Below are 12,640 nucleotides of genomic sequence, written 5' to 3' on the forward strand. Positions count from 1 at the left end.
ATTTGAGGAGCCCGTGGGCCCTATTTAGGTTCAGGAGGTCAGGATCCATGCAGATTTCAAGCTATCCACTGACTTCACTAACGTCCTTCTTTTAGATTCACTCCACGTACATTTATTTCTGTAGCTATCCTGAAAATCTTTAATGGATCCGCATGGACCTATTACAAAATTGCATTTCCACAAAAGCCCATTTACATTTTTGTTAAATATGCTAAATTACTTAGAAAGTGTTCTCCTCTGCAGCTTTTATTTTATTCCCATAGCTCTTTCAAACATCATTTTGTCCAAGTTGCTCTGAATCTGCATGTCTATGGGTGAACCCTACCAGCATGGAGGCCAACCCTTGACTGCATGTTCTCCTGTCTCATAACAATAGTCATCTCCACTTTTGCGCAGAGAGTTTAACATGACCCACATTGAGGGAGTGGATTGAATTTCGCACATCGTAGGACCAAATTCCTTCTTCAAGAAGAAATTTTGTTCAGTGATCCAGACAGTTACACATGATGTGGCAGCTTCGTGGCACTGGGTGGAGCATTGGTGGAGTTGGTATCTGACCTGCTTGTATGATAGAAGTGATGATGGCTAGCGGTTTCATCTCCAAGCCGTACACAGGTGTGTTCAACGGTCATTAGGACTCTCTAAGAGGCTGGTGGTACAACAGATCGCATGAGTTACGGGGATCCCACCATGGTCCTACAGTCCAGGCTGGCCTGAGATTTTTGCATGTATAACTGAGCACCGGATGATGGAAACCTGTTCTCCAGAATGTGGCAGACCTGCAGAGGGAGAAAACAAACTTAATCCTTCTTGGCTTTAGATGCAGTAAGTGAATACCTAAAACAAGCACGAAAATAGACCACATGAATTCTCTCAATGTGACCACTGCCCTCAGAGGTGGCAAAAATAGTGCTAAGAACAGAAAGCAACCAGTGTCCTGATGAGCACTCATTAGTGTCTGCAACTCCCACTAAGAGGTTACACTTTTAGTTGAAAAGAAATTCATTTAGAAGTGCAAAGGTCACGTTCTAGAATACTGAATATAATTAAAGTGCTACGTTCTTAGTTTTATGAATTCATAATCTCCTTTAAACCTGCCAAACTACTTCTGGGAGTACCGGAAAGACTGGAACCCTGGGTATGGGGACTTGTGTGACCTGTGTGCTTGAAAGAGGAGGTGATCTCCATGGTAAGAGGTCTGATACCAGACATAAACCACACAGGCAGAGGTCTATCGTACCATCTGCTGGGGGGAAGGGGGGTATTCAAGAGTCCATTTAAGAAGCTTTAAGTACAAGGAAGGGAAAAGGAAAGAGGGGTTTGAAACATGAACTTTATGAATATAAGCAAAGCAGCTTGAGAGAGTGGCGGCTGGTGAAAAAGTAATGTGTTCAGAGGACATCCCCCCTCACGCCACCCATGGCACAGTGGGCATTGTGGTCCCAGGGGGGATGCTGAGGACTGGTAAGAAGAGTAAGGCAGGATTCTGTGTCTTCACATAGTCTTTCAGTCCTTCAGCTGGGGGCCTAGATAGAGGTCTGTTGAGTAAGCCTTCACCCACCCTGCTCGCTGCAGCTGTGGTGCAAAGCACTGCACATACCTCCTGCAGCAGCGCCCGGCCATTCAGCTGGTTGTTGAGGTCGATGGGTCCGAAGCTCCGGAAAGTGACCCTCGCCGTTGCCCTGCCTGTTGAGAGAGAGAGAGAGAGCGATACAGGGTGAGAGATAGGGGGGTGGGGGGGGGGAGAGAGAAAGAGAGAGAGAGAGAGAAAGAGAGAGAAAGAGAGAGAAAGAGAGAGAGAAAGAGAGAGAGAAAGAGAGAGAGAAAGAGAGAAAGAGAGAGAGAGAGAGAGAAAGAGAGAGAAAGAGAGAGAAAGAGAGAAAGAGAGAAAGAGAGAGAAAGAGAGAGAAAGAGAGAGAAAGAGAGAAAGAGAGAGAGAAAGAGAGAAAGAGAGAGAGAAAGAGAGAGAAAGAGAAAGGGAGGGAGAGAAAGAGAAAGGGAGGGAGAGAAAGAGAAAGGGAGGGAGAGAAAGAGAGAGAAAGAGAGGGAGAGAGGGAGAGAGAGAAAGAGAGGGAGAGAGGGAGAGAATATATAGAGAGAGAATAGAGAGGGAGGGGGAGAAAGACGGGGGAAGAGAGAGAGAGGGAGAGAGAGAGAGATGGATGCCGTAAATATGCAGAGAGTTTGACCTTACACTGATGTTTACAATCCCTTCCAGATGAGAAAATGTGACAAGTGAACAGAGCCCCCTGAGGTGGACCCTGCAGCAGGGCATCAGCGCTGAAGTGAATAAATATGAGACTTACCTGCCCTGCCTCAGCACTATGAGTCTTCCCCAAATTAGCGTATCCGTGACAATCGGTCTCTTACCCCCACTTCACAAAGTGTTCTGGTCACACAGACTGCAGTGCTCCATTCTATCAGCCCTCACTTCCTTTGGCTGCAGAAGTGAGCCACGCGGCTTTACCCGAAAGAAGCACATGATGGCGCTCTAGGGCGACTTACCCACAGAGGGATTAGAACCGCCAGGAATCACATGGGCTATCACCAAGACACCTCTTACATATGGGCCATCACAGAGGTAACTTTCACTTGACTCCTGATTCATCACCAAGATACTTTTCATATGACCTCTCATATGATCCTCACCAAGATACATTTCACATGACCCATCACCTACACACCTTTCACATGACCCCGACTCTTTACCAAGACCCCTTTCATCTGGCTTATCACAAATACATTTTTCACATGACCCATCATCAAGGCACCTCTCATATGATTCCTCACCTGCACACCTTTCACATGACTCCTCAGCAGCACACCTTTCACGTCTCATCGACGAGACATGTCATCCAATGACTCCTCACCAAGACCCCTTTCACATGACCTGTCAGCAAGACACCTCTAATATGACTCATCACCTTGTGAGGAGTCGGACGATCCGCCAGCCCGGAAGTGGGAGGAAACCGGGCAGAACACACACCTAACTCAGAGGCAGTCAGTGGTCTAGCAGCACTGGGGAAGAGGACGGAAGTACCCGTGACATCAGCGGGAGACCAACAAAGAGAGAGAGATCCGGAAGGAAAGGAGGCCGATGGTGGAAGGAGCGGAGAAATCCAACACAGGAGAAGGAAGCGGAGTTACTGAGGAGCTCAAGGCAGAAGAGACGGCAGGCAGGCCGCAGGAGCAGCAGATATAGCGAGCGAACCTGGCGGCCCAGAGAAGAGGGAGAACACCCCGGGTCCCTACACCACGGCCCATAGTGCGGGTCGTGGCACAAGGCGAGTACCATTGGGTGGAGCATTCTGGTGGGGGTGGTGGTAAGATGCGGGGCCCCAAGACACGGTGTTATGCTTAAAGCTGCAACCGGGCCAACCTTCACTGCTCACCTTGTCCCCTTCCCACACGATGCCTGGAGGTGGTGGCACCTAGTGTACAAATGCAAAGAGCTTGACACTAAATCTTGTTTATCCCTTGTCTTTTACCCCTCCCTTTTACCTCCGAGTGCCCTGGAAAGACGTGACCGGAACGGCCATACCAGGACCAAGCCCTGAGAGGACGGCCAGGAAGAACTCCTTCAGCCCCTAATCTATTTAATTTGAATTTTACCTGACGTAAAGGACCATTCTTTTTTTCTTTTGTTCAAAGGACAAAACGGACCTTATGGGACTGAGATACAAAAGAGCCCGGAAATCATTGTCACATAAAAGAATAAAACCCCTGAAATCCCGGTATTATTCGCATGTTGTGTATTCTTCTGCTACCCGTGTCCCTGTTCCTCCTACAAAGTGGTGTTAGAAGTGGGATCTCCCACCTATACCTGTGTGTCGCACCATGACACAGCCCATGCCTGTTGAGGATGTCATAGCCCAATTATCTGAGGGGCAACGGCACCTACAGCTGGGTCCTGGGACAACAGATCCAGACAGCACGAATGGACCGAGAAGACCTGCAAGGGGCCCTTGGAAACCAGGCCGACTTGATCACTTCTAACCAGCAGGTGCAGGAGACAGCAATCTTGCACCTCACAGATGCCACTGTAAGTACCCGAGTACGCCACAATTTCCCCAGCACGGTCCTTCAAAAATTCCAAGAAGGGGACGATCCGGATTATTTTATTTATTTTTTTACTTCGAAAGGGTGGCCACTACAGCAACCTGGCCCCAAGAGAGGTGGAGTCAGTACATTTCCGGTGAGCTACAATCCGTTTATCAAGCAGCAAATCCTGCGGTTACCACAGCCTATGAGGATGTGAAAAAGGCCATCCTCGAGAGGTTGGGATGCGACCAAGAACATTACAGGAGTCTATTCCGAAAAGAGAAGTGGGGAGCAGGAGAGAACCCCGTGCCCTGTATTATCAGATCAGAGACCTTGGGAATAGATGGTTGACTCCCCATACCTCATCGGTAGACGGTGCCTCCCCGCTCGGTCCCTAGGCCTGCATACCCGCCCCCTAGTCCTAGAGGGCAGGGACCACAGTGTTACAATTGTGTGGAATGAGGGCATATAGCCAGACAATGTCCTCACCGCATCCCAACAGTTGAACCAATGGAGGTTGGGTACTCCCGGGGCCGTATATACATAATGGGGAAGGGCCCTCATCAACTTAGGAAGGAAGTCCTGCTTAATGGGAAGAGACAACAAGTCCTGCTAGATACCGGGTGCCCTGTTACAGTAATGGACGGCTCTTTAGTTTCCCCTCCCCAGTTAAAAGACACATAACAAGTGAGGGTAACTTGTGTACACGGCGACACCAAAGCCTGCCCAGTGGCCGAGGTCCTGTTAGAAGTAGACCAGGATCCCCAGTTACAAAGAGTAGGGGTGATACCCACCTTACCTGAAGCCATTATCATAGGGACCGACCATCCTAAACTCCAGGAGTATTTGGACAACACAAAAAGGGACGACAGGACCTGGCTGCAGGAGGCACCTTTTTGTGGCGTGGATTTAGAGGCCCCTAGATTCCAAGACAAGAACAAGCAGACCAGAGAAAAGCAAAGATAAGAGACTTGGCCCTTTCACAGCTATCACGTCCTGCCTTTCCTCCCTCCCTTGCAGACACCGACAGAAAGAAACCGGCTAACTTCCGTATGGCACAACGGAAGGACAACACCCTCACACATGCCTGGGAGCAAGTCCACGAACAAGAACCAGAGCAGGTAGGACCCTATTTCTTTGTAAAAAAGGTTCTACTGTATAGAGCTGTTAAGGGGGGGTGAGGGGGATGGGGACACAGACGTGTACACAGTTGAATGTACCAACACCCTTCAGGGAGCACCTACTTCTCTTGGCCCATAACAAGATAGGGGAAGGACACTACGGCAAGGAAAATACATTAAAATGTCTCCTAGAGATTAACCACGAGATATACTGTGGCCCGAGTGACCCCGGCTATGCCATGGACAGGTGGGTGCTTCCGGGGGGGGGGGGGCGGGGGGGGGGGAGAATATACTAGAGCGCTGTACGCTAGGCAGGGTAGATTCCCGCTCACCGGCCCTACGGCGCATGCCGTCCAAGTATGGCACGCAGCAAATAAGCATTTGGTGTGGGACGGCAGGCTGGCAACGCCTCTCTGGAATTCCGAACAGTTGGGGAGCCTCTGGAAGTCCAAGGGCTTTGACAAGTGGGATCTTATAGGGATCACTCAGATTAAGGATGTGTGGGGCCAGGGCGGGGTTTTGCCGTTTGCTACCCTTAAGGAACAGTACGACATGGCAGATGCAGAGTACTTCCGTTATCTGCAGGTCCGACATGCGTTGCGGGCGCGGGTCCCTGGGGGGGAAATCGCTACCGGAGGCCTCGCCGCTGGAGGCCAGGGTGCTAGATGGGCATCTTCCCGAGAAAACTATCTCCCTCATATATAGGAAGTTGATCAACAATATGGACGATCCGTTGGTGCGCCTTAGGAGTAAGTGGACTAGTGAAGGACTTGAGCTTGACGATGAAGATTGGCAGGACGCGGTTTCTTCCCCTAGGGTGGTGGCGACTCAGGCCAGACTTAGGCTGGTGCAGCTTAATATTCTGCACATGACATATGTAACGGGTCCCGGGCTGGTTTGCATGGGGCGGGCGGATAGCGAGTTGTGTAGGAGTGGGTGTGTCGACACTGGGACCTTCTTTCATATCCTTTGGGGATGTCGACGGATAGAAACATATTGGCAAGACATACACCGGGTTATGCGGGCCGTACTGGGAGTGGACATCCACCAGGAGGCGCGAAGGTGCCTGCTAAATATCTGGGAGCCCAATGACCTCAACGCGTGCACTCAACAGTGGGCTACGTGACAATCGGTCTCTTACCCCCACTTCACAAAGTGCTCTGGTCACACAGACTGCAGTGCTCCATTCTATCAGCCCTCACTTCCTTTGGCTGCAGAAGTGAGCCACGCGGCTTTACCCGAAAGAAGCACATGATGGCGCTCTAGGGCGACTTACCCACAGAGGGATTAGAACCGCCAGGAATCACATGGGCTATCACCAAGACACCTCTTACATATGGGCCATCACAGAGGTAACTTTCACTTGACTCCTGATTCATCACCAAGATACTTTTCATATGACCTCTCATATGATCCTCACCAAGATACATTTCACATGACCCATCACCTACACACCTTTCACATGACCCCGACTCTTTACCAAGACCCCTTTCATCTGGCTTATCACAAATACATTTTTCACATGACCCATCATCAAGGCACCTCTCATATGATTCCTCACCTGCACACCTTTCACATGACTCCTCAGCAGCACACCTTTCACGTCTCATCGACGAGACATGTCATCCAATGACTCCTCACCAAGACCCCTTTCACATGACCTGTCAGCAAGACACCTCTAATATGACTCATCACCTTGTGAGGAGTCGGACGATCCGCCAGCCCGGAAGTGGGAGGAAACCGGGCAGAACACACACCTAACTCAGAGGCAGTCAGTGGTCTAGCAGCACTGGGGAAGAGGACGGAAGTACCCGTGACATCAGCGGGAGACCAACAAAGAGAGAGAGATCCGGAAGGAAAGGAGGCCGATGGTGGAAGGAGCGGAGAAATCCAACACAGGAGAAGGAAGCGGAGTTACTGAGGAGCTCAAGGCAGAAGAGACGGCAGGCAGGCCGCAGGAGCAGCGGATATAGCGAGCGAACCTGGCGGCCCAGAGAAGAGGGAGAACACCCCGGGTCCCTACACCACGGCCCATAGTGCGGGTCGTGGCACAAGGCGAGTACCATTGGGTGGAGCATTCTGGTGGGGGTGGTGGTAAGATGCGGGGCCCCAAGACACGGTGTTATGCTTAAAGCTGCAACCGGGCCAACCTTCACTGCTCACCTTGTCCCCTTCCCACACGATGCCTGGAGGTGGTGGCACCTAGTGTACAAATGCAAAGAGCTTGACACTAAATCTTGTTTATCCCTTGTCTTTTCCCCCTCCCTTTTACCTCCGAGTGCCCTGGAAAGACGTGACCGGAACGGCCATACCAGGACCAAGCCCTGAGAGGACGGCCAGGAAGAACTCCTTCAGCCCCTAATCCATTTAATTTGAATATTACCTGACGTAAAGGACCATTCTTTTTTTCTTTTGTTCAAAGGACAAAACGGACCTTATGGGACTGAGATACAAAAGAGCCCGGAAATCATTGTCACATAAAAGAATAAAACCCCTGAAATCCCGGTATTATTCGCATGTTGTGTATTCTTCTGCTACCCGTGTCCCTGTTCCTCCTACAAAGTGGTGTTAGAAGTGGGATCTCCCACCTATACCTGTGTGTCGCACCATGACACAGCCCATGCCTGTTGAGGATGTCATAGCCCAATTATCTGAGGGGCAACGGCACCTACAGCTGGGTCCAGGGACAACAGATCCAGACAGCACGAATGGACCGAGAAGCCCTGCAAGGGGCCCTTGGAAACCAGGCCGACTTGATCACTACTAACCAGCAGGTGCAGGACACAGCAATCTTGCACCTCACAGATGCCATTGTAAGTACCCGAGTACGCCACAATTTCCCCAGCACAGTCCTTCAAAAATTCCAAGAAGGGGACGATCCGGATTATTTTATTTATTTTTTTACTTCGAAAGGGTGGCCACTACAGCAACCTGGCCCCAAGAGAGGTGGAGTCAGTACATTTCCGGTGAGCTACAAGCCGTTTATCAAGCAGCAAATCCTGCGGTTACCACAGCCTATGAGGATGTGAAAAAGGCCATCCTCGAGAGGTTGGGATGCGACCAAGAAAATTACAGGAGTCTATTCCGAAAAGAGAAGTGGGGAGCGGGAGAGAACCCCATGCCCTGTATTATCAGATCAGAGACCTTGGGAATAGATGGTTGACTCCCCATACCTCATCGGTAGACGAAGTAGTAGAGAAAGTATACCTGGAACAGTTCTTGGAGGCCCTAACCCCCCCCCCCCCCCCCCAGTACACGGTCATAGGTGAAGCAACTCCCCAACCTCTCCTCCGCGTCAGCGGTAGAAATTGCTTGTGCCCATCATAGGTCGCCTGATTTTAAGGCTGGAATAGCACGGCCCCAGTACAAACCAATCCCAAAAGGCACTCCTAAACCAGAGTTTAAGCCCCAGTTGCCTCCCCGCTCGGTCCCTAGGCCTGCATACCCGCCCCCTAGTCCTAGAGGGCAGGGACCACAGTGTTACAATTGTGTGGAATGGGGGCATATAGCCAGACAGTGTCCTCACCGCATCCCAACAGTTGAACCAATGGAGGTTGGGTACTCCCGGGGCCGTATATACATAATGGGGGAAGGGCCCTCATCAATTTAGGAAGGAAGTCCTGCTTAATGGGAAGAGACAACAAGTCCTGCTAGATACCGGGTGCCACGTTACAGTAATGGACGGCTCTTTAGTTTCCCCTCCCCAGTTAAAAGACACAGAACAAGTGAGGGTAACTTGTGTACACGGCGACACCAAAGCCTACCCAGTGGCCAAGGTCCTGTTAGAAGTAGACCAGGATCCCCAGTTACAAAGAGTAGGGGTGATACCCACCTTATCCGAAGCCATTATCATAGGGACCGACCATCCTAAACTCCAAGAGTATTTGGACAACACAAAAAGGGACGACAGGACCTGGCTGCAGGAGGCACCTTTTTGTGGCGTGGATTTAGAGGCCCCTAGATTCCAAGACAAGAACAAGCAGACCAGAGAAAAGCAAAGATAAGAGAGACTTGGCCCTTTCACAGCTATCACGTCCTGCCTTTCCTCCCTCCCTTGCAGACACCGACAGAAAGAAACCGGCTAGCTTCCGTATGGCACAACGGGAGGACAACACCCTCACACATGCCTGGGAGCAAGTCCACGAACAAGAACCAGAGCAGGTAGGACCCTATTTCTTTGTAAAAAAGGTTCTACTGTATAGAGCTGTTAAGGGGAGGTGGGGGGGGATGGGGACACAGACGTGTACACAGTTGAATGTACCAACACCCTTCAGGGAGCACGTACTTCTCTTGGCCCATAACAAGATAGGGGAAGGACACTACGGCAAGGAAAATGCATAAAAATGTCTCCTAGAGATTAACCACGGGATATACTGTGGCCTGAGTGACCCCGGCTATGCCATGGACAGGTGGGTGCTTGCGGGGGGGGGGGGGGGGGGGAGAATATACTAGAGCGCTGTACGCTAGGCAGGGTAGATTCCCGCTCACCGGCCCTACGGCGCATGCCGTCCAAGTATGGCACGCAGCAAATGAGCATTTGGGGTGGGACGGCAGGCTGACGCTGGCAACGCCTCTCTGGAATTCCGAACAGTTGGGGAGCCTCTGGAAGTCCAAGGGCTTTGACAAGTGGGATCTTATAGGGATCACTCAGATTAAGGATGTGTGGGGCCAGGGCGGGGTTTTGCCGTTTGCTACCCTTAAGGAACAGTACGACATGGCAGATGCCGAGTACTTCCGTTATCTGCAGGTCCGACATGCGTTGCGGGCGCGGGTCCCTGGGGGGGGGGGAAAAAATCGCTGCCGGGGGCCTCGCCGCTGGAGGCCAGGGTGCTAGATGGGCATCTTCCCGAGAAAACTATCTCCCTCATATATAGGAAGTTGATCAACAATATGGACGATCCGTTGGTGCGCCTTAGGAGTAAGTAGACTAGTGAAGGACTTGAGCTTGACGATGAAGATTGGCAGGACGCGGTTTCTTCCCCTAGGGTGGTGGCGACTCAGGCCAGACTTAGGCTGGTGCAGCTTAATATTCTGCACATGACATATGTAACGGGTCCCGGGCTGGTTTGCATGGGGCGGGCGGATAGCGAGTTGTGTAGGAGTGGGTGTGGCGACACTGGGACCTTCTTTCATATCCTTTGGGGATGTCGACGGATAGAAACATATTGGCAAGACGTACACCGGGTTATGCGGGCCGTACTGGGAGTGGACATCGGCGCGGAGGTGCATGCTAAATATCTGGGAGCCCAATGACCTAAACGCGTGCACTCAACAGTGGGCTACGCTGGCGTTCATGGTCGCAAAAAGGAACATCGCGCAGTTGTGGGGCGCGGCGCAGTCACCCGGGCTTGGGAAGTGGAAAGAAGACCTAGATTGGTGCATGTGGAGGGAGAAGTCTGTGTTTGTTGCCAGGGGGTGCCCCGGAAAGTGGAACAAGGTATGGGGAGCTTGGAACCGGTATAGAGGTGGTATATGTCCCCCGCCGGGCAGGCAGATGGTGGATGAGGCTCATGCATCCCCTTGATCGCTATGAACATCGGCTGATAAAATGTCTCGTAATGAGTGGTATATGGCCATTTCTACCTTGCTCTCGCCTGTCACTGAATATTTGTTGTATTACTGTCGAATTGGTTTAATAAAAAGAATTAAAAAAAATAAAAAATAAAAAAATATGTCTGAGAGAAGTTATATTGGCCAGGGGTGTATAGGGACATAGCCAATCACTGCGCTGCATGTGTTCGCTGCCAGTACACCAATCCGGGGGGGGTGGTAAAAGCCCCGTTACAGCCACTGGCCATCATATCAATCAATCAATCACATAATTTGTAAAGCGCACTACATACCCGTTAGGGTTTCAAGGCGCTGGCGGGAGGGGGGGGGGGGGGGCGGTTTACTGGTCAAAGAGCCAGGTCTTGAGTTGTCTCCTGAAAGTCAGCAGGTCTTCGGTTTGTCGCAGGTCGAGGGGGAGGGCGTTCCAGGTCTTGGCAGCGCGATGTGAGAAGGACCTGCCTCCGGAAGTGGTTCTCCGGATGCGTGGGACCGTGGCCAGGGCATGGTCAGCAGAGCGGAGATTCCTGTTGGGTACGTAGAAAGATAGTAGACTGTTGAGATAGGCTGGGCCGGTTTTGTGGAGTGCCTTGTGTGCGTGGATCAGGAGCTTGAAGGAGATTCTTTTGTCAACAGGGAGCCCGTGCAGGTTCCTCAGGTGGGGGGTGATGTGGTCGCAGCACGGGACGTCGAGGATCAGGCGTGCGGAGGCATTCTGGATTCTCTGTAGTCTGCTGATGAGCTTGGACGGGGCGTTTCCATAGTCTAGTCTGCTGCTGACTAGGGCCTGGGTGACTGTTTTCCTCGTGTTAGTCGGAATCCATCTGTAGATCTTGCGGAGTATGCGGAGGGTGTTGAAACAGGTGGATGAGACTGCGTTGACTTGTTTGGTCATGGAGAGTTTTGAGTCGAGGATGACTTCCAGGTTGCGTGCGTGGTCGGTGGGGGCCGTGGGGGGGGGGGGGGGGAGGATCCCAGTGATGTGGGCCACCAAGAGTCGTCCCATGCGGAGGGGTTGGATCCGAGGATGAGGATTTCAGTCATGTCTGTGTTCAGTTTGAGGCGGCTGTCCTCCATCCAGTCGGCGATGGCCTTCATTCCCTGGTGGAGGTTGGATTTGGCGGTGAGGGGGTCCTTTGTGAGGGAGAGGATCAGCTGAGTGTCGTCGGCATAGGAGATTATGTTGAGGTCATGCTGTCGGGCGATGCATGCTTGTGGTGCCATGTAGACGTTGAACAGTGTCGGGCTGAGGGAGGATCCTTGAGGGACGCCACAGATGATCTTGGAGGCCTCGGATCGGAACGGGGGAGGCGGACCCTCTGCGTGCTGCCGGAGAGGAAGGAGGTGGTCCAGTCCATGGCCTTGTTACGGATCCCTGTGTCGTGGAGGCGCGTGCGTAGTGTGCGGTGGCAGACTGTGACTAAGGCGGTGGAGAGGTCCAGGAGGATGAGGGCCACTGTCTCGCCGTTGTCCAGCAGGATCCTGATGTAGTCTGTGGCAGCGATGAGGGCGGTCTCGGTGCTGTGGTTGCTGCGGAATCCTGATTGGGATGGGTCTAGGATGTTGTCTTCGAGGTGCCGGGTGAGCTGGGTGTTTACTATCTTCTCGTTGACCTTAGCTGGGAACGGAAGCAAGGAGATGGGCCGGAAGTTCTTGAGGTCGCTCAGGTCCGCCTTGGGTTTCTTCAGTAGGGCGTTGATCTCTGCGTGCTTCCAAATCTCAGGGAAGGTGGCGGTCTCGAAGGAGAGGTTGATGATTGTGCAGGTGGGGAGCAATGGACTTGCTGGCTTTGTTGAAGATGTGGTGCAAGAGAGGGTCGAATGGGGATCCGGAGTAGATTGTTCCCATGGTCTTCATTGTGTCCTCTATGCTCACATTGGCCCAGGTTGTCAGGGTGTCGTGGGCGGTGGGGTGTGGTGGCGTCAGTGCGG

At 52.0% G+C, this 12,640-nt stretch overlaps 1 long non-coding RNA gene across 3 annotated transcripts in view; it reads right to left on the minus strand.

The window, feature by feature from the left end:
* Positions 1-232: 232 nt before the first annotated feature.
* Positions 233-12,640, minus strand: part of LOC146869370 (uncharacterized) — a 34,935-nt gene continuing 22,527 nt past the window's right edge. The window contains exons 1-3 of one of the 3 annotated variants that reach the window (XR_014981401.1): positions 2,791-2,919; positions 1,601-1,686; positions 233-779 (exon numbers count right to left, since the gene is read on the minus strand). This is a non-coding gene — a long non-coding RNA (uncharacterized LOC146869370). Of the gene's footprint in view, positions 780-1,600; positions 1,687-2,790; positions 2,920-12,640 lie in introns of those variants that run through there. The other 2 variants (XR_014981402.1, XR_014981403.1) reach the window with 2 other exon arrangements.

This window comes from Triturus cristatus, chromosome 1_1 (assembly GCF_964204655.1).
Source record: "Triturus cristatus chromosome 1_1, aTriCri1.1, whole genome shotgun sequence".
In the NCBI taxonomy this organism is placed as follows: domain Eukaryota; kingdom Metazoa; phylum Chordata; class Amphibia; order Caudata; family Salamandridae; genus Triturus; species Triturus cristatus.